Below are 18,252 nucleotides of genomic sequence, written 5' to 3'. Positions count from 1 at the left end.
TTTCCTAACTGGAGCTTTCTAACTTGATGGCAAAAATCTGGCACAAGGATTTGCACAGAAAGTACATTTGTGAACACTGGTATATCCAGACAACTGGAGATGTAAAGGATAGTGATAAATTCAGTAAAACAAAGGGAAAGAATGAGAAAAAGAGTCAGACAAAAACAAGTAGTGTTTGAAAACGTGTGCAAAATAAAACAAGAGTTTATTTTTCAATGTTATAATTACACTCTGAAAGATTCCAGCAAATCAAACTTATTACTGTTTTAAATAAATAAATACTATAGCAGCTTCTGGCTAATGTTGTCTCCACTGCTGCACTTAGGGCAAATACAGTGAACAATTCAGTTCTTATTTCCTATACATATTATGCTGATAATATCCATGAGCTTTGATCTTTCAAAATACAAGTAATGAGTAGAAAATACAAAATCTGAATCCAAGTTGAACAAAATATGCCTTCTTTACATAGACTCAGAAGAATCTGTTATTATCTGTACTGTTCAGAATGGAGAAGCCAAGCCAATGTGTTAAGTTATCTATTCCACCAATGTATAGAATAAGAACAAAAAGAATTAACCTATTATTATGCATTCCTTCCAACTTTACAACTAGAATTTGCTACTTACAGATTGGATAATCTCAGCTACACAGATGTAACACAGGGAGAAGCATAGGGATCAGTTTTAGGGCTCACCATTATTTACAATATCAATGACTTAGACAACAGAAGTGAATACACTCTAACTTAGTTGGCAGATAGTATAAAACTAGGCGGGGAAGCAAGTAGTGACGATGATACAATAAGTGTACAAAGGAGCACAAGCAGGTTAAGGAGGTAGATAAATTTTAACATGGGAAAATGTGAAGTTATCCACTTTTTAATGAAAAATAGAACCTCGGAATTAATCAAATAGAGGGAGATTACAGGACACTGCAGCACAAAGTAATTTGGGGATTCTTGTGCATGAATCACGAAAAGCCGGCATCCAAATTCAGAAAGTAATATGGACTGTTGGCCTTCACTTCAAAGAGAATGGAATATAAACACACCACAAGGCACGCGTCCAACTGAACACACAACAGTTTTGGGTCCATTATCCAAGAAAATGTATATTGAAAATGGAGGCAGTCCTGCAAAGGTTCACGAGGGATGATCCCAGAAATAGAAGGATTTTCCTAAAAGGAGAAGTTAAAGATCAAGCTAAGAATCACTTAAGGCTCCACAGGGAAGATGCCATGAGGTTATTTCTCTAATGGGAGAATCTAGGATCAGAGGGCGTAATCTCAGAGTAAGGGATCAGAGTAACGCGGAGGGCTTTTGTTGTTACAGAGGTAGTCAATCTGTGGAATTTGTTTCCAAAAAGGGCTCGGAAGGCTGGATTATCAAGTATATTCAAGACTGAGATAGACAGATTTGTAATCATTAAGGGAAGTAAGGTTTATGGGGAAAAGGTAAGAAAGTGAAGTTGAGGATTATCAGTTCAGCCATGGTCTTGTTGTTTGGCAAAGCAGACTCAATTGATCAAATGGCCTATTTTGTTTCGAAGTCTTTGGGCAAAAGAATAAATTAAACTGAACATTATGACAGCTATAAGTTTAGTTCTATGTAATTTACTTTAACCTGATTTACTACTCAAATGTGAAATCTTAAACCTGCAATCTGCCATAAGTCTAAATATTGGACCTTGAATTACTGAATTGAAGCAGTGACTGCAATTATTATTTTACTATCTTCCTCAGCAATGTCCATTTTGTTCAATAGAGTTACAAAGCATTTTCAAAGAAAGCATCAAGTTCCTAAAGGAATAAACTAAATACACAATCAGATTACTTGATGATGTGAAATCTAAATATATGCTAGCTTCCCATTACAATGCTGAAAGGTTCCCAAAGGAGGTACCTTTGACCTCCTCTTTGAGGTTTGTTGATAAACACCATTTTGAAACTTGCTTTTCCTTATATTTAATATCCATCTTTCATCGTTATTCTTTTCATGGACCTATGCAATAAACACTTTCTGAATAATTTACCTTAAAACAGCACCAATACTGCAAAATGATGTTCGACTTCCCAATTTTTGTCACAATGCTGTCTTCCTACCTCATGACAGAATTGTAAAGCACTGTCATCTTGCTTATGATGGTAATAACATTATTTCGACCATATCCTGTTTTCTCCTTGAAAAGTAACATTTCTAAGATAGAATCCTCGAGTTATGAATCTTCATCAGGGGTTGATGATTGTTTGATGTGTTTTGTAATGTCACTACATACCTGAAACCCAATTTCCAAGACTTGCCCAGTACTATATGTTCAGATGTTTTTCATCTGCTTTTATGTGCAAAGGGTTATTTGAGAGATAATCAACTGGCAGGTACTGAACAGTTCCAATGACCAAGACATAAAAAAAACCTTGTCCAAGTTCTATTGACTGGGAAGATCCCAGTCATTTTGTGTGTTAAGCAAAGTGTCACAAGGGACCCCAGAAGAGCCACAGCACACCTGGGTCACAAAAACAAATTAGGCCAGGGTTCCCACTTGCTATACAACAATCCCTTTTGGCAATGCATTGATGTGTGGATGCCAGATGAGGACAGGATTGATCTCACTGTGATACCCTTCACAGCTGGCGATACTAACTAGCGAGACTCATATGAATAATAGCCACATGATGAGGTACCAGGAGATAATAGTCCCTCATGGCCTTTACCCCAAATGAAGGAGTCAACACCTTCAGGAGAAAGAAGGAGGAAAAAGAAACCAAAATCAGAAATACACAAGCATGTCTTATCAACATAAACAAGTGGCAGATTAAAATGACTGTACTCATTTTTCTTTTCATTTTCAAAATTATTTCAATATGATTTTAATTTGTGCCAATTTACCCTACATGGAGATTTTATTTGCAATGTATATTCTCAAATTTACTTCAATGTGATTCAAAAGTTATGACGAGTGACTGAGGTACTTCCAAATCCCATTGCATTGGGCTACATATTGGGAAACAGAGTAGAGCTAAATGTCTGCTCTCCCAAATAATGTTCCTGCTGATGCAACAGAAGCCTCACTTTGCATTTTAATATTTATTTTAAGGATTATTTTTCTTGATATATTCATGCATGTTACACACATCTTTTGTATTAATAAAAGCAAATTTACACATTGCCACAAATTAAGGCATAAAGTATTAACCAACTAAACTAGTGTCTGATCAGCATTTTCCTATTCCTTTTCTAAAGAAAGGTCACTGGGTTCAAAATGCTAACTCTGCTTTCTCTCCACAAATGTTGCAAGACCTGCTGAGGTTTTCCAACACTTTCTATTTTATTTGGACATTTTCCTGTCATCTAATTAATGAAGTAATGAATTTATAGTGATTTAATTTATAATATAACAAATAGATGCTTCCAAACTGTTGTACAGTGCAAGAATCATCAAAAGGTTAAAGGCAATCCATACCCACAATAAGAAGCTGCAAGTTATTTTTCTTTAAATATAGCAGTTGGTCACCCATATTCTAGCAGAGTGAACTTGTTCTGTGTTGTCCCTTTTTTTATTCAGTGTTGTTTAAAACTATTTTTTTCTCATTGTAATAATAACTTATTTCTTGTGCTTTATTGGGTTTCAAGGGTGCCATTTTATATCGATTTTATTGGGTCTCAAGGGCGCCATTTTACATCGAATACCAGTGACCTCACTTCAATTACTTAAGAAATGCCTTCTCCTTGTCACCATTGATGCAGCAAAAGGAAACGAATAATGTCACTGTGCCATTCTAAAAATAGTCCTGGTAGAACATCACCATGAGAACAGCCAAGAGTGCTGTTTCTCAAACCAATTCAATCAACTCAAAGAAACCCATTAAATCAGTATCATGGCTCAAGTTATTCTTTGTAACTTGTTTCATACAGTGGGTGAGTAGATAGTGTGATGTGTTTGAACATTGTTCAACTCTGACAGCATAATGTTGAAATCGGTCCAAAGATGGCCTACCCTTTTCAACAGCTGTTAAAGATTGGAAGCTTATTCTGGTCTGACAGTGTCTCCAGCACAGTGCCCTCCAATATCGAACTAATTGGGCTAAAAATCTTGGCATAGTGGACCAACATAACATGGGAAAATGAAAAAACTTTTAAAAACTCAAAGGTCATAATTGGCTTAAGGCATGCTTGAGGCGTTAATTGTTTGTTAAAAATATACATTTTATGTTTATAAATTTGCCATTTGGCTTGTTATTTTGTTAATGCATTTTATTAGTAGAACATATATCGTAAAATGACAAATATAATATGACATGCATTCAGATTGTAATGCCTGGAAACTGCAGGAATACTTCATGATGTCATGATTGACACTTGCAGCTCATTAGAAGTTGTTTTTTTCTCTGTGTTCATTGGTGTTAAATTCTTCATGTTCATTTGTAAAGATTAGGAGATGTGAAGTGTTTGAAACCTCTGTTATTGATGTTTTAATGATTTATCTAATTAACACTTGTGTAGGGTTGTAGAAAGAGCAGTTTCTTTTTTCAAACATGGTCTTGTGATGACTTTTTTTCATTTCTGACCAGTTCCAAACATGCCATTGAGTCTACATAGCTCATTGGTTTTGATTAGTGTATGCAGTGAATGGGCATAAAAGAGCCTTCCTGATGAAGGGCTTTTGCCCAAAACATTGATTTTCCTGCTCCTCGGATGCTGCCTGAACTGCTGTGCTTTTCCAACACCACACTCCCGGCCGTAAAAGAGCCATGAATCAAGTACAAATCACTTGTTTCCATGCTGTACATCTCTATGATTCTATGACTTTATAACTTGTGATTTCAAATAAACCTGTTGGATTATAACCTGGTGTTGTGGGACTTCTGATCAAGTTTGAGTTGTCATTAGAGAGAATGAGGAGCCATTGTGTGTGATTGGGGAGCAAGAGTTGCCAATTTATTATTCACTCATGGGACATGGCCATTGCTGGCTGGCCAGAATTTATTGATTTGATTTGATTGAACTGCTGTGCTCTTCAAGCACCACTAATCCAGAATCTGGTTTCCAGCATCTGCAGTCATTGTTTTTACCTCGTTGATTTATTGTCACATGCAACTAAGTATAGTGAAAAGCTTTATTTGCAAGCTGAACAGGCAGAATATTGGAAGCAAGATCATACAGATTATAAGGTGGGAGAAATTTGGTCTGACTAAGGTTGAATAAGATCACCCTGCACAGGATGTATGCGAGGTAAGATCAATATTAGCAAGATCGGCGTTATTTGCCATTAGAGAGTCCAGTCATCAGTCTAATAATGGCAGCGAAGAAACATTTCTTGAGCCTGTTGGTGTGTCCGTATGTTCAAGCTTCTGTATCTTCTGCCTGATGGAAGTTGTTGGAGGATAGCACTACTGGGGTGGGATGGTGTTGGTCTTTGATGATGTTGGCAGCCTTTCCAAAGCAACGAGACTCATAAATTGAGTTCATGGATTGGAAGTTGGCTTTTGTGATGGTCTGGGCCGTGCACACCACCTTCTGTAGTTTCTTATGGTCCTGGGCAGAGCAGTTGCCATAGTGGGCCATTATGTACTCGGACAATATTCTTTCCATGGTGCATCTGTAAATGTTGGTGAGGGTCCTTAAAGACATGCCAAATTTCCTGAGCTGCATGAGGAAGATGAGGCATTGTTATGTTTCTTGATTATCTACGTGGGAAGTCCAGGACAGGTTACTGATTATTGTTATTCCTCTCAACTTCCGCTACATTGATGTAGATTGGGGTGTGTTCTCCTCCTTTCTTCCTGAAGTCAATGATCAGTTCTTTAGTTTTGCCAACATTGACAGAGAAGCTGTTTTTATTGCTCCACGACATTGCACGCTACCTCTTCGACGTTGTTTGATATCCGTCTTACCACAGTGGTGTTATTGGCAAACTTGTAGATGGTGTTCATTTGGAATTTAGCAACACAGTTGTAGATGTACAGGGAGTACACTAGGGGGCCGTGAATGCATCTTTAGGGGCCCCCAGTGTTGAGTGTGATCATAGAGAAGGTGCAGTTGTCTATCTTCACTGATAGTGATCTGTGGGTCAGGAAGCTGAGGATTTAATTGCCAAGGGTGGAGTTGATTCCTCGGTCTCGGAGTTTTGAGATCAGTGAGGAGGGGATAATGGCCATCCCTCATTGCTTTTGAGCAGGTGATGGTGAGCTCCCTTCTTGAACTGCTGCAGTCTATGTGCCGTAGGTGGATGCTCAATGCTGTGGGAATTCCAGGATTTCGACCCAGTGACAGTGAAGGAATGGTGATATATTTCCAAGTCAGAATGGTGAATGGCTTGGAGGGGAACTTGCAGATGGTGGTTTTGCCATGTATCTGCAGCTCTTGTCCTTCTAGATGGAAGTGGCTGTGTATTCATCAGTGTTGTCTAAGGAGCTTTGGTGAATTTCTGCAGTGCATCTTGTAGATGGTACTCACTGCTGCTACTGAGCGTCAGTGGGAGAGGGTTGTGGGTGAGGTGCCAATCAAGTGGGCGGCTTTGTCCTGAACGATGTTGAGCTTCTTGGGTGTTCTTATAGTCGCACCCATCCAGGCAAGTAGGGAGTATTCATCGCACTCCTGACTTGTGCCTTGTAGATAGTGGACAGGCTGTAGGGGGTCAGGAGGTGAGCTACTCACTGCAGTATTCCTAGCTTCTGACCTGCTATTGTAGCCACTGTCTCTATATGGTGAATCCTGTTGAGTTTCTGGTCAATGGTAACCCCAAGAATGTTGATAGTGGGGTATTCAGTGATGGTAACACCACCGAATGGTTAGACTGTCTCTTATTTGTGATGTCATTGCCTGATATTTGTAGATATGGATTTTACTTGCCACTTGTCAGCCCAAACCTGGATATTGTCCAGATCTTGTTGGAGTTGTACATGGACTGCTTCAGTATCAGTGTAGTCATGAATTGTGCTGAACATTGTGCAAACATTTGCGGACATCCCTTATGATGGAGGGAAGGTCATTTAAGAGGCAGCTGAAGATGGTTGGGCCGACAATAGTATCCTGAGGCTGTAATGAGATCAGGAGCTGAGTGGCCCTGGCAGAACTAAAATTGAGCATCACTGAGCAAATGCTGCTTGGCAGCATTATTGATCATACCTTCCATAGCATGGAATGTTATATAGCATGGGTCTATAAAGTGCTAGGGGGAGGGAGGGCAAGTGTTGGCATGGGAACTGAAGGGATACAAGTGCTGAAGAGTTAGAGAGCCAAATACATCCCAAAATAACTTTGAAGATGTTCCAAGGAGTCAAAACCATCTTCTAACCAGCCTAACATGGATCTCAGCTGTATCCACAGCTAACTGTGCTCTGCTGCTGGGGTTGATGAATCCCAAGGTCGAGAAAGAGGTTAATGATGCTAATGACATGCTAAGCTTTATCCATAAAGACAAAAAACACAAAAGTGTGGAAATTATGATGAACCTGCATAAAATTCTATTTTGGCTTCTATTAAAATATTGTGTCAATTCTGCACTCCACACTTTTGGAAAGATGTAAAAGCATTAGAGAGGGTGATGAAAAGATTTATGAGAATAGTGAAGGGACGAAGAGCTTCAACTACATGGGTAGCATGGAGAAATGGTGACTGTTCTCCTGGGAGAGGAGATTTGTTACAGATTTTCAAATTCAAGGGGATTATGAGCAAAGTAGATAGTAAGAATCAGTTTCTATTCATGAAAGGATTGAAAAAAAAAGATAATGTTTTATGGTGACCGGTAAAAGAAACAACGGTGTCACGAGGAAAAATATTTTTTTGACTGTGTGCATAGATACGAATGTTATGTTTGAGTGTGAGGTGGAGTCAGATTTGGCCAAGCCTTCAAAACAGAATTGTATATTTAAGATATCAGTTCACTCAGTTGGCTGAATGATGGGTTTACAAAGCTGAGTAACACCAACAATGTGTGTGTTCAATTCCTGCACCAGCTGAGGTTACCATGAAGGACTCTCCGTCTGAACCTCTCCCCTTGCCTGAGGTGTGGTGATCCTCAGATTAAATTACCACCAGTTGTCTCTCTCTCTATGATCCAGTATTAACTGAAGTGCAGAGTTACAGTTAAAAAGCATGGAAGCGAGACCAGGTAAGTTGGTCTTCCAGAAAGCTAGGACAAAAACAGAAACTGCTCGAGAGAAAGCAGAGACAACGTTTTGGTCCAATAACCCTTCTTCACAATGGTTTTATTTTGCTTTATTCCAGAAAGTTGGCATGGATGCAATGGGCTGATTGTCTTCCTTCTATGCCATAACGCAGTCCATGATTTGAAGACCCGCAACTTTACAATTCCAGCATGGTCTCCATATCAGAGTTGCAGGCTGAATTGTGTGTTCAACTCTGAGTATTGTTTGAACATGCAGTCTAAGAGGTGAAGCTATAATTAATCAAAAATGACACTTGCCCCAAATCTCTCATTAAAGTTAGCCATGAGTTCTAATGCCAATCATGTCTGTAAAATGTACAGAATGACACAAACTTTAATTTACTAAGATGTCTAAAACAAATGCCCTATTTCCAGATAATTGATACAAAAGCAGAAATTGCTGGAAAAGCTCAGCAAGTCTGGCTGCACATGTGGAGAGAAATCAGAGTTAATGTTTCAGGTCAAGTGACACTTCCTCAGAATTGATGGTATCTAGGAAAATGTTGGTTTATATGCAGAAGATAAGGTGGTGGGGAGGGGTTACGGAGTAAATGGTAGGTGGGGACAGAGATCAAAGAGAGAGAAGAGCAGTTGGGCATAGATTGGATAATGATCTGGCTAAAAGGAGGAAGAACAACTATTAATGGATACTGTGATTGGCTGACAAACAGGGCCAGGTAGTGGGTGTTGGGGTAAGGACAGAGAGCTCAAGCCCTAAAGGTATTGAACTCAATATGGAGTCCACAAGACTTCAGGATCCCCAGGCAGAAAATGAGGCAATTGATACTTTTTGCATAATTTGTACAAACTATCAATGTTCTTAGAAACTCCAAAGTATTTGTGAACGTGTGTAGACAAAAGCAAAATATTGCAGATGTTGGAAATCCAAAGTAAGACCAGGAAGTGCTGGAAATACTCACCAGGTTCTGCGACATTGGGAAAGAGAGTTAATGTTTCAAAGTCAAATATAACCGGAATAAAGTTAAAAGTCACACAACACCAGGTTATAGTCCAACAGGTTTAATTGGAAGCACACTAGCTTTCGGAGCGTCGCTCCTTCATCAGGTGGTAGCGGATGTACCTGATGAAGGAGCGACGCTCCGAAAGCTAGTGTGCTTCCAATTAAACCTGTTGGACTATAACCTGGTGTTGTGTGACTTTTAACTTTGTACACCCCAGTCCAACACCGGCACCTCCAAGTCATAACCGGAATAGTAATGAAGTCTGACTATGGTTTGACAGCACCAGAGTGAGACGAGACAGAATGAGAGTTTGGGGAATTTGATTCAAAGTGGAGGGGAAAGAGATGCTTTGGCGAAGGTTTATTGCAAGTAGTTAAGCTTGCTGTTAAGGGAGTTCAGTGAAGTGGTGGGGAGATGTTCCTTTAAGAATAACTATTGTTAGGAATTCCATTTCAGTCTCTTCTTTAGAACAACCAGCACAAGAAAAATACATTTGTCGTACAAGGTACAAAAGTAAGATTAAGACATGGAAGGGACTCTGGCCAATTCAAATATCCAACTTGCGGCATGTAGGGAGGTGTGCTCACTTCTAATGACCGAGACAGAAGCACAACATTTTGCACAAGCTTAAGTGACAGGATTTTGAGCTAAAGGGGAGGCTGCATTCACTGTGGTGTATCCTTGAGGCAGAGAACTACATGGATACAATGTTCAGTGAAGTGGTCACACAGCAGGGTTCTGACATGTGAGCAGATAGGGAATGGGTAACTGCTGGGCAAAGCAAGCCATGCAGGTACTTCAGGAGTACCTTTGTTTCCAGTTCTGGATACTGATTAAGGTAATGGGTTCCTCATAGAGGTACAGCAAATGCCAAGCCCAAGGCACCACAAATGGCCCAGTTGATTAGGAGGAAAGGAAAGTGAGTGGGAGAACACTAGCGATACAGAATTCATCAGTTAGAGGAACAGACAGGAATTTCTGTGGCCATTAACAAGACTGCAGCATAGCATGTTCCCTCCCAAAGGTGACAGTACAGGGCCTGTGGTAAGGATTTCAGAAGAACTTGCAGAGGGATATAGAGTCAAAACGTGTGGCGCTGGAAAACCACAGCATCTGAGGAGCAGGAGAATCAACGTTTCGGGCATAAGCTCTTCATCAGGAATGTTGGGGGGAAGGGACTGAGATAAACAGGAGTGTGGGGGAAAGGTAGCTGGGAAGGCAAATAGGTTGATTGAGGTGGGGGGTGATGGTGATAAGTTGGAGGGGAGGGTGGAGCAGGTCAGTGGGAAGGAAGATGGACAGGTAGGACAGTTCATGAGGACGGTGCCAAGTTGGAGGATTGGATCTGGCATGAGATGGGGAGAGGGGAGATGATGAAACTGGCGACATCAGCGTTGATGCAGTGTGGTTGGAGGTCCCAAGGAGGAAGATGAGGCGTTCTTCCTCCAGTTATCGGATGCCTTGGATTTGGTGGTGTAGGAGGCCCAGGACTTGCATGTCCTTGACGGAGTGGGAGGGTGAGTTGAAGTGGTTGGCCACAGGGCAATGGGGTTATGTGGTGTGTGTGTCCCAGAGATGTTCCCTGAAACATTTTGCGAATTGGCATCCTGTCTCCCTAATGTAGAGGAGACCACATTGACAACAACAGACACAGTAAATGAGGTGTTTGGATGTGCAGTAAAATCTCAGCCAGATGTGGAAGGATCCTTTGGGGCCTTGGATGGAGGTGAGGAGGGAGGAGTGGACACAAGTCTTGCACTTCTTGCGGTGGCAGGGGAAGGTGCCGGGAATGGAGAGTTGATTGGTGGGGGCGGGGGGCCTAATGAGGGAGTCGTGGAGGGAGTGGTCTCTATGGAATGCAGATTGTCGTGTGGAGGGAAATATATCTCTGGTGGTGGGGTCCGATTGTAGGTGGCAGAAATGGTGAAGGATGATGCTCTGTATCTGGAGATTAGTGGGATGGAACATTAGGACAGCGGGGGGGCATTCTTTCTTGTTGTGGTTGGAGGGGTGGGGTTCAAGGTGGAGGTAGGGGAAGTGGAGGAGATGGGTTGGAGAGCATTATTGACCACATGCAAGGGGAAAATGCAGTGATATCCTGGAGTAGAATTGCTCCTCCTGGGAGTAGATACAACAGAGGTGGAGGAGTTGGGATGGGAGGCGATGTAGTCCAGGTAGCTGTGGGAGTCGGTGGGTTTGAAATAAATGTCCGTGTTGAGTCAGTCACTGGAGACAGAGATGTCCAGGAAGGGGAGGAGGTGTCCGAGATGGTCCAGTTGAATTTGAGGTCATGGTGGAAGGTGTTAGTGAAGTTGATGAACTGTTCAACCTCCCTGTGGAGCACGATTTGCCGCCGATACAGTCATCAATACAGCAGAGGAAAAGGTGGGGAATGGTGCCAGTGCAATTGCAGAAGATGGACTGTTCCGTGTTTACAACGAAAAGGCAGGCATAGCTGTGGCCCATACGGGTCCTCATGGCTCTCCCTTTGGTCTGAAGGAAGTGGGATGATTCAGAAGAGAAGTTGTTGTGGGTGAGGACCAGTTCCACCAATTGAATGAGTGTGTTGGTGGAGGTACTGGTTGAGTTGGCAGTAGAGGAAGAAATGGAGGGCTTGGATGCCTTCGCCATTGTGGATGGATGTGTACAGGGACTGGATGTCCATGGTGAAGATGAGGCATTGGGAGTCAGGGAAATGAAAGCCATGGAGAAGATGAAAGGCATGGGTGGTGTGCAGAATGTATGTGGACTCTTCCTGGACTAAGGGGGACAGGATGATATCAAAGTCTTGTGGAGCAGGAGCACGTGGAGACGATGGGTCAACTGGGACAGTCAGGCTTGTGAAATTTGGGTAGGAGGTAGGACCGGGCAGTGTGGGGTTCCAGAACTGAGGTTAGAGGCTGTGGATGTGAGATCCCCTGAGGTGATGAGATTGTGGATGCTCTGGAAGATGATTGTTTGGTGATGGACAGTAAGGTCATGGTCGAGGGGGCAGTGGGAGGTGGTGTCTGTGCGTTGGTGCCTGGTCAGTGCGCCAGATTACCACTGCGCCCCCATCCCCTTTTCTGCTGCTTTAATGGTGAGGTTGGGATTGGAGTGGAGATCTGTGCTTTGTGACGGTGAGAAATTGGAGTGGGTGCGAGGGATGGACAGGTTGAGCTGGTCAATGTCATGGCAGCAGTTGGAGATAGAGGTTGAAGGCGGGTAACAGACCGGCACGGGGTGCCCAAATGAATGGAGTATGTTGGAGGTGGGAGAAGGGGTCCTTAGACGGTGGATGGGAGTCCTGACGGAGAGATACAGCCAGTTTAAGAGAATGGGAAAAATCCTGATAGCTGGGATATAGTGGAGGAAAAACAAAAGAGCTGGAGCAACACTGGAGAAAGTGTACCACAGAGATGTGGGAATATTCATCCACCTATCATGAAAGCTTGCAAGTAATAGGGAAGGGAAGGCAAATGGAATGTTCATCTTATTTCAAAGAGATTACAGTGTCAAAATAGGAAGTTATGCTAAAACTATATAAGGCACTAGTTAGACCACTACTGGAACACTGAACAGTTTTGCATGACTTATCTAAGGAAAGATATACTGTCATTGGAGGTAGTCGAGAGAATGATTGATTTCGGATGTGGCAAGATTGCCTTATGAGGAGGTTGGGTCTGTAATCATAGTAGTTTAGAAGAGTCAACGGCAACCTTATTGAAACATAGAAGATCCTTAGGGGATTTGACAGGGTGGGTGTTGAAGGTTGCTTCCCCTTGAGGGAGATGTAGGACCACAGAATTCTGTTTGAGTGTGGGATCAATCACAGAGATGAGGAACAATTTCTTCTCTGATACGGTAGTCATCTGTGGAATTGTTTACAACAAGGACTGTGAAGGTTAGGTTGTTCACTTTATTCAAGGCTTGGGCAAACAGAGTTTTAATCAGCAAGGCAATCAAGTGTTTTGGGGAAAAGGCAGGAAAGTATAATCGAGCATTATCAGATTAGTCATGATCTCACAGCATATATCTGCCCTTATGACTAATGGTCTCCATGGTCAAGGATGTCACAGAACAGCTGCAGGCAATTCTTTAGAAGTGATGGTGAACAGCTAGAGGGCATGGTTCACATTGGTACCAATGCCATAGGGAGCATTGCTGGTGGTGGAGGGGTGAGGGGTGGTGGGATCTGGACTTGTAATCAGAATTTAGGGAGCAGGATTTTTCAAACAGGACCTCAAAAGTAGTAATTCTCCAGATTACTCCTCATACATGTGCTAGTAAATACAGAAAGACCTGCAAAATAAAATTGACAAGTTGGTGTAGTGTGCAGGCAGGTGACAGATTAGATTACATTCCCTACAGTGTAGAAACTGGTCCTTCAGCACAACAAGTCCACACCAACCCTCTGAAGAGTAATCCACCCAGACCCACTTCCCTCTGACTAATGTACCTAACATTATGGGCAATTTAGCACGGCCAATTCACCTGACCCACACCTTTGGACTGTGGAAGGAAACCAGAGCAAACCCACACACAGGGGAGAATGTGCAAACTCCACACAGACAGTCGCCCGAAGCTGGAATCAAACCTGAGACCCTGGTACTGTGAGGCAGCAGTGTTAACCACTGAGCCACCGTGCCACACAGATGAAGTTCAGTGCAGAAAATTTAAAATGATACAATTTGGTGAAAAAAAAATGGAGATTCAGCATAAACTAAAAGTGTGCCCTCAAGGAAGTGCATGGGGATACAGTCATGGTTCTATTTGTATGTGTCACTAAAGATGGCAGGACAGATACAGCAAACAGTTAATAAAGTGTACAGAATCCCAGGCTTCATTAATAAGGAGCAAAGTTATGCTGAACTTACAAAAGACACTAATTGGATCTCAGCTAGAGTATTGGGTAGAGATGTGGGTGTCACATTTTAGAAAAGAATATAAATGCATTGGAGAGAGTGCGAGAGAGGGTTAGAAGAAAGATTCTAGTGATGAGTAATTTAAATTTTGAGAATAGATTTGAAGAGTTTTGACTATTTTTCCTTGATGAAATCTTCAAAAGCACCTGAGGATGAGCTAGGGAGAACTATACTTTGTCATAAATGGATTGAGAATGAGAGAGCACAAATAGTTACTTTTCAAAAGAAATAAATGTGATGTGAGAAAAATTTTCTTCTCGCAGCAAGTAGTTAGGAATTGGATGCAATGCCTAGAGGTACTGGTGTAGGCAGGTTCAATCATGGCATTCAACAGGACATTAGATGATTATTTAAATAGCCTCATTCTTTCATGCCTCTTTGTACGCGATAAAAAAATTGTGATTTTGTGAAGTGGCACATTGTACTCAAAACATTAATTCCAGCTTTCTTTCTCTCTCCACAAATGAATATTATATATGATTTGGAGATGCCGGTGTTGGACTGGGGTGTACAAAGTTAAAAATCACACACCACCAGGTTATAGTCCAATAGGTTTAATTGGAAGCACTAGCTTTCGAAGTGCCACTCCTTCATCAGGAGGTTATGGAGGACACAATAGTAAGACACAGAATTTATAGCAAATGATTACAGTAACTGAAACTAGACATTGAAAAATACCTTGTTTGTTGAGATTTTTATCTGTTAGAATGACCATGATAGTTTCACTTCTTTCACATGTAAATCACAAAACTTTTTTTTTAAAAGTTACATTCTCAGGTTTCGCTAGCAAATTAGGGGCAGCATGTTGGCACAGTGGTTAGCACTGCTACCTCACAGTGCCAGAGACCCGGGTTCAATTCCTGCCTCGGGAAACTGTCTGTGTGGAGTTTGCACATTCTCTCCGTGTCTGTGTGGGTTTCCTCTGGGTGCTCGGGTTTCCTCCCACAGTCCAAAGATGTGCAGGTTAGGTTAATTGGCCATGCTAAATTGCCTGTAGTGTGAGGTGTAGGAGAATGGATTTGGGTGGGTTGCTCTTTGGAGATTCAGTGTGGACTTGTTGGGCTGAAGGGATGTTTCCACACTGTAAGTAATCTAATCAAAATGTTGTGATCATTTTTGTTGGAAGTTAATTTGTCTTTCCTTATCTAAGAATGTGGGTTTATCTAAAATAATCCATTCTCTTAACATGAGTAATCATAGTGGCGACAAGATTTCTATTATCATCCTCCTTCCCAGCCCAACTTCTGATCATTGGTTCATGATCTGTCAATGTCACTCAAGTTATGCTTTCTTTAATTTACATTAGAATATAATACATAGATTAAAAGATTCTCATTTTCTGGTGGCAAGTTGATTCAAGTTTGTTCTTTCAAATGAGGTAGATCTAACTGGCAAATTAATTTTGATTATTGAATTCCTGCTGTCTGAGATATTGCATCTTAACTTCAGTGAAAAACTAATGAGACTGGTTTTATACAGGTAAGGAAAGCTCACATTCCACAAATAATGGTCTAAATTCTTCAATCGCATTAAAGCCAATTCACGTTGAAAAAATACATTTTACAGCAGAACTGACTGTAGATGAAATGCTTGAAGGCAAGATTTAAATATAGGAATAGAATGATGATAGATAAAAAGTGACTATGGATATTTTGGTGGAATGTGATCTGGTTGTATGGTGGCTGTGATGATGTGAAATACCTGTCAATCTGAAGGAGTCGTAGATCAATCCATCAGGGCCCCACTCCATCATTACTGAAAGTATCTAGATTAACTAATACTTCACAACCACCACTCCAGTCCTCCTGAACCACAAAATCATCCTTCCCATGACGTTCAGTTCCAGATCAAGCACCATTTCTTTCAGATTGCTGCACTGTCTCTCAATGCTGTCAGTCTCCACAACCCTTATTCCCCAAAGCTAAAACCCTTGAATACTTTTCCAGTGATCCTAGATAATAGGTGCCTATCTTAAAACAGCTGAGTCCCTTTGCAATGTTAGCTGATCAAAGGAGCAACTTCACTCAGTCTAGGCTTTGGGTGCCTCGAGCCAAATACGGCTACAGTCTTTTATACAGTTTCTTCTCTCTGTACAGTCCTCCTAGAACCTGTTATTTCCCACTTTTAATCTTATAAAACATTAAAGCAATTGCAAACTTTATTCAACACACAAAGTATTTTAATACTCTTTCCCTTCGGAATAGTGGTGTGTGAACTTAGCACACATCCTCTTCTTGTCTGACCTTCAAATATTTATTTTGTTAAAGTCAGTCATCAGTAGTGTGCAAGCTTTTTGTAGTGCTGATTTCCAAAGCCATGTTTCTTCAGAAACTGATATCAATGCCCACCAACACAGAATACAGTACAAATCAGATGAGTGAAACAGAGTCAACAACAACCTGTGTATTGAGGTGCTTCACAGAGGCTTATATGGCATTATTAAGGCAGACAGATGGAGTATTGTTAGGTCCTGAAGAGAAAGCAGAGAGAGGGGGTTGCCAGGCCTCAGCTCCCAGCCAGAAAGGTGGGCACTGAGTCTCTGGTGGAGCAGTGTTGTTGAGTTTGAGGCAGAGCAGACAGCATCCGGTCCTAGATAGGGGAATGTTGCCAGTTCCTGGGAATTTCTAATTAGAGTCCACAGGTATTGGGGTCAGGGAGGTGTCGCTGAGGATGTGTGGGGTGAACTGACGTATCAGTTGAATAGTTTCTTCAGTTAATTAGATTAATAGTCTAAATTTTCCCTTCAAGTCTATTACAACAGGGATTCTGCAGAGTGTGCAACTCCTATGAAGGGTATCTGGCCATACAAAAGTCTGCACAAGAATCGTTGACCATATCTACCCTGTTGAGTATTATAAAAATCCATCTGGTTCAGTCATACACATTAAAGAAGGAAATTGGCCATCCTCACCTTATCTGCGTTACATGTGAATCTAAATCCACAATAATGTGGTTGACTCTTAACTGCCCTCTGGGCAATTAGGGATAGGCAAGAAATGTTGACCAGGCCAGCGATGCCCATATCCCATTTATAAGATTGTTTTTTAAAAAAGTCACAATTAGATGGATAATTGTGGACAGCCATGGGGACAGATGATGTGATCAGCTATGTTGGAGGCTTCAAACACATTAAGAAGGATGAGGAAGAATAGTTTGCTTTTGTCACCATCACCCAGGGCCAGCTCCGCATCCTGTTGGAGTGAACATTGGCTATCTAGACTTTAGGTCTAAATAAACAGAAACAAGCAGTCAACGAAAAATGTATTATAGTCAAAAAGGGACTTTACAATTAGCTAGTCTATGTTCAGTCAGATTTTTCAAAGTGATTTGTAGATGTGTCGCTCACTCGCTCTGCTCTGGGATATTGTGGATTGTTTGAAAGAGGCTTCCTATTCTTTTCATGACAATGTGCTACCTGATCTCACCAGATCAAATTTTCAAATTGTACCCCTTTATTTAAACATGCTACTTTCATTTGATCCCCTGTCAACTTGATAATAACAGTACAAGTCACACTCAATACTCTTTACAATCTGACGCTTGAAATGTGATAATTCCTGCCTGTAAAGGATGCAGTAAAAACCGATTCAACAGTCACATTTGGAAGAAATTGGATAAGTAAATATATCCTGGAAAAGAAAAGCTTTGCAATGTGAAAGAGAGGAGAGCAGTGGATCTAATTTTTAAAAAATCTTGAGGGTTAGCACAAACATGATGGGGTGAATATACGCCTTCTGCATTGTAACATTCCAAGATAATTTCAGTAAATTTCCAGACTTTTTCATCCTTCCAGGGACTACTGGGAATTGGTCATGCAAGCTCTTTTTGAGAAAAGGCAGCACCTGGGAACATATAGCATGATTAATAGTAGGGAGAGGACCAGCCTGTACATGACTACATGAATATCTTTCTTTAATTTGTGGATCATGTGATACATGCCACAGATGCATGCTTCAATTATGTGAACATAGATTCACCTACAAAGAGCTGTGGGACTCCCATGCAGGGAAACCTGTTCCAACAAACCCCTGTAATTTGAATGCTTCACCAATATCATCACTGGAGGGACTGTGCAATTCCTGACAAGTCTGGCCTGCACATTGTCCAATCCCACATTGCACGGTTGATACTCAATACCTTGGAACAACCAGGAATGGACTAGAATATAACGTCTTGCCTGTGCCACACACATCCGAAGCACAAAACTTTTTTAAAAAT

At 41.3% G+C, this 18,252-nt stretch overlaps 1 protein-coding gene and 1 long non-coding RNA gene across 6 annotated transcripts in view; one reads left to right on the top strand and one right to left on the bottom strand.

The window, feature by feature from the left end:
• The window catches only part of pcdh11 (protocadherin 11), a 738,007-nt gene that overhangs the window by 22,752 nt on the left and 697,003 nt on the right, over positions 1-18,252 (bottom strand). The gene's annotated exons all lie outside the window — the stretch shown is intronic.
• Positions 5,159-18,252, top strand: part of LOC122557146 — a 49,187-nt gene continuing 36,093 nt past the window's right edge. The window contains exon 1 of the long non-coding RNA XR_006313754.1: positions 5,159-5,230. This is a non-coding gene — a long non-coding RNA (uncharacterized LOC122557146). The remainder of the gene's footprint in view (positions 5,231-18,252) is intronic.

This window comes from Chiloscyllium plagiosum, chromosome 15 (assembly GCF_004010195.1).
Source record: "Chiloscyllium plagiosum isolate BGI_BamShark_2017 chromosome 15, ASM401019v2, whole genome shotgun sequence".
NCBI classification, from domain to species: Eukaryota; Metazoa; Chordata; class Chondrichthyes; order Orectolobiformes; family Hemiscylliidae; genus Chiloscyllium; species Chiloscyllium plagiosum.
Note: the sequence above shows the minus strand (reverse complement) of the source record. Positions and strands in the feature narration are given on the sequence as shown.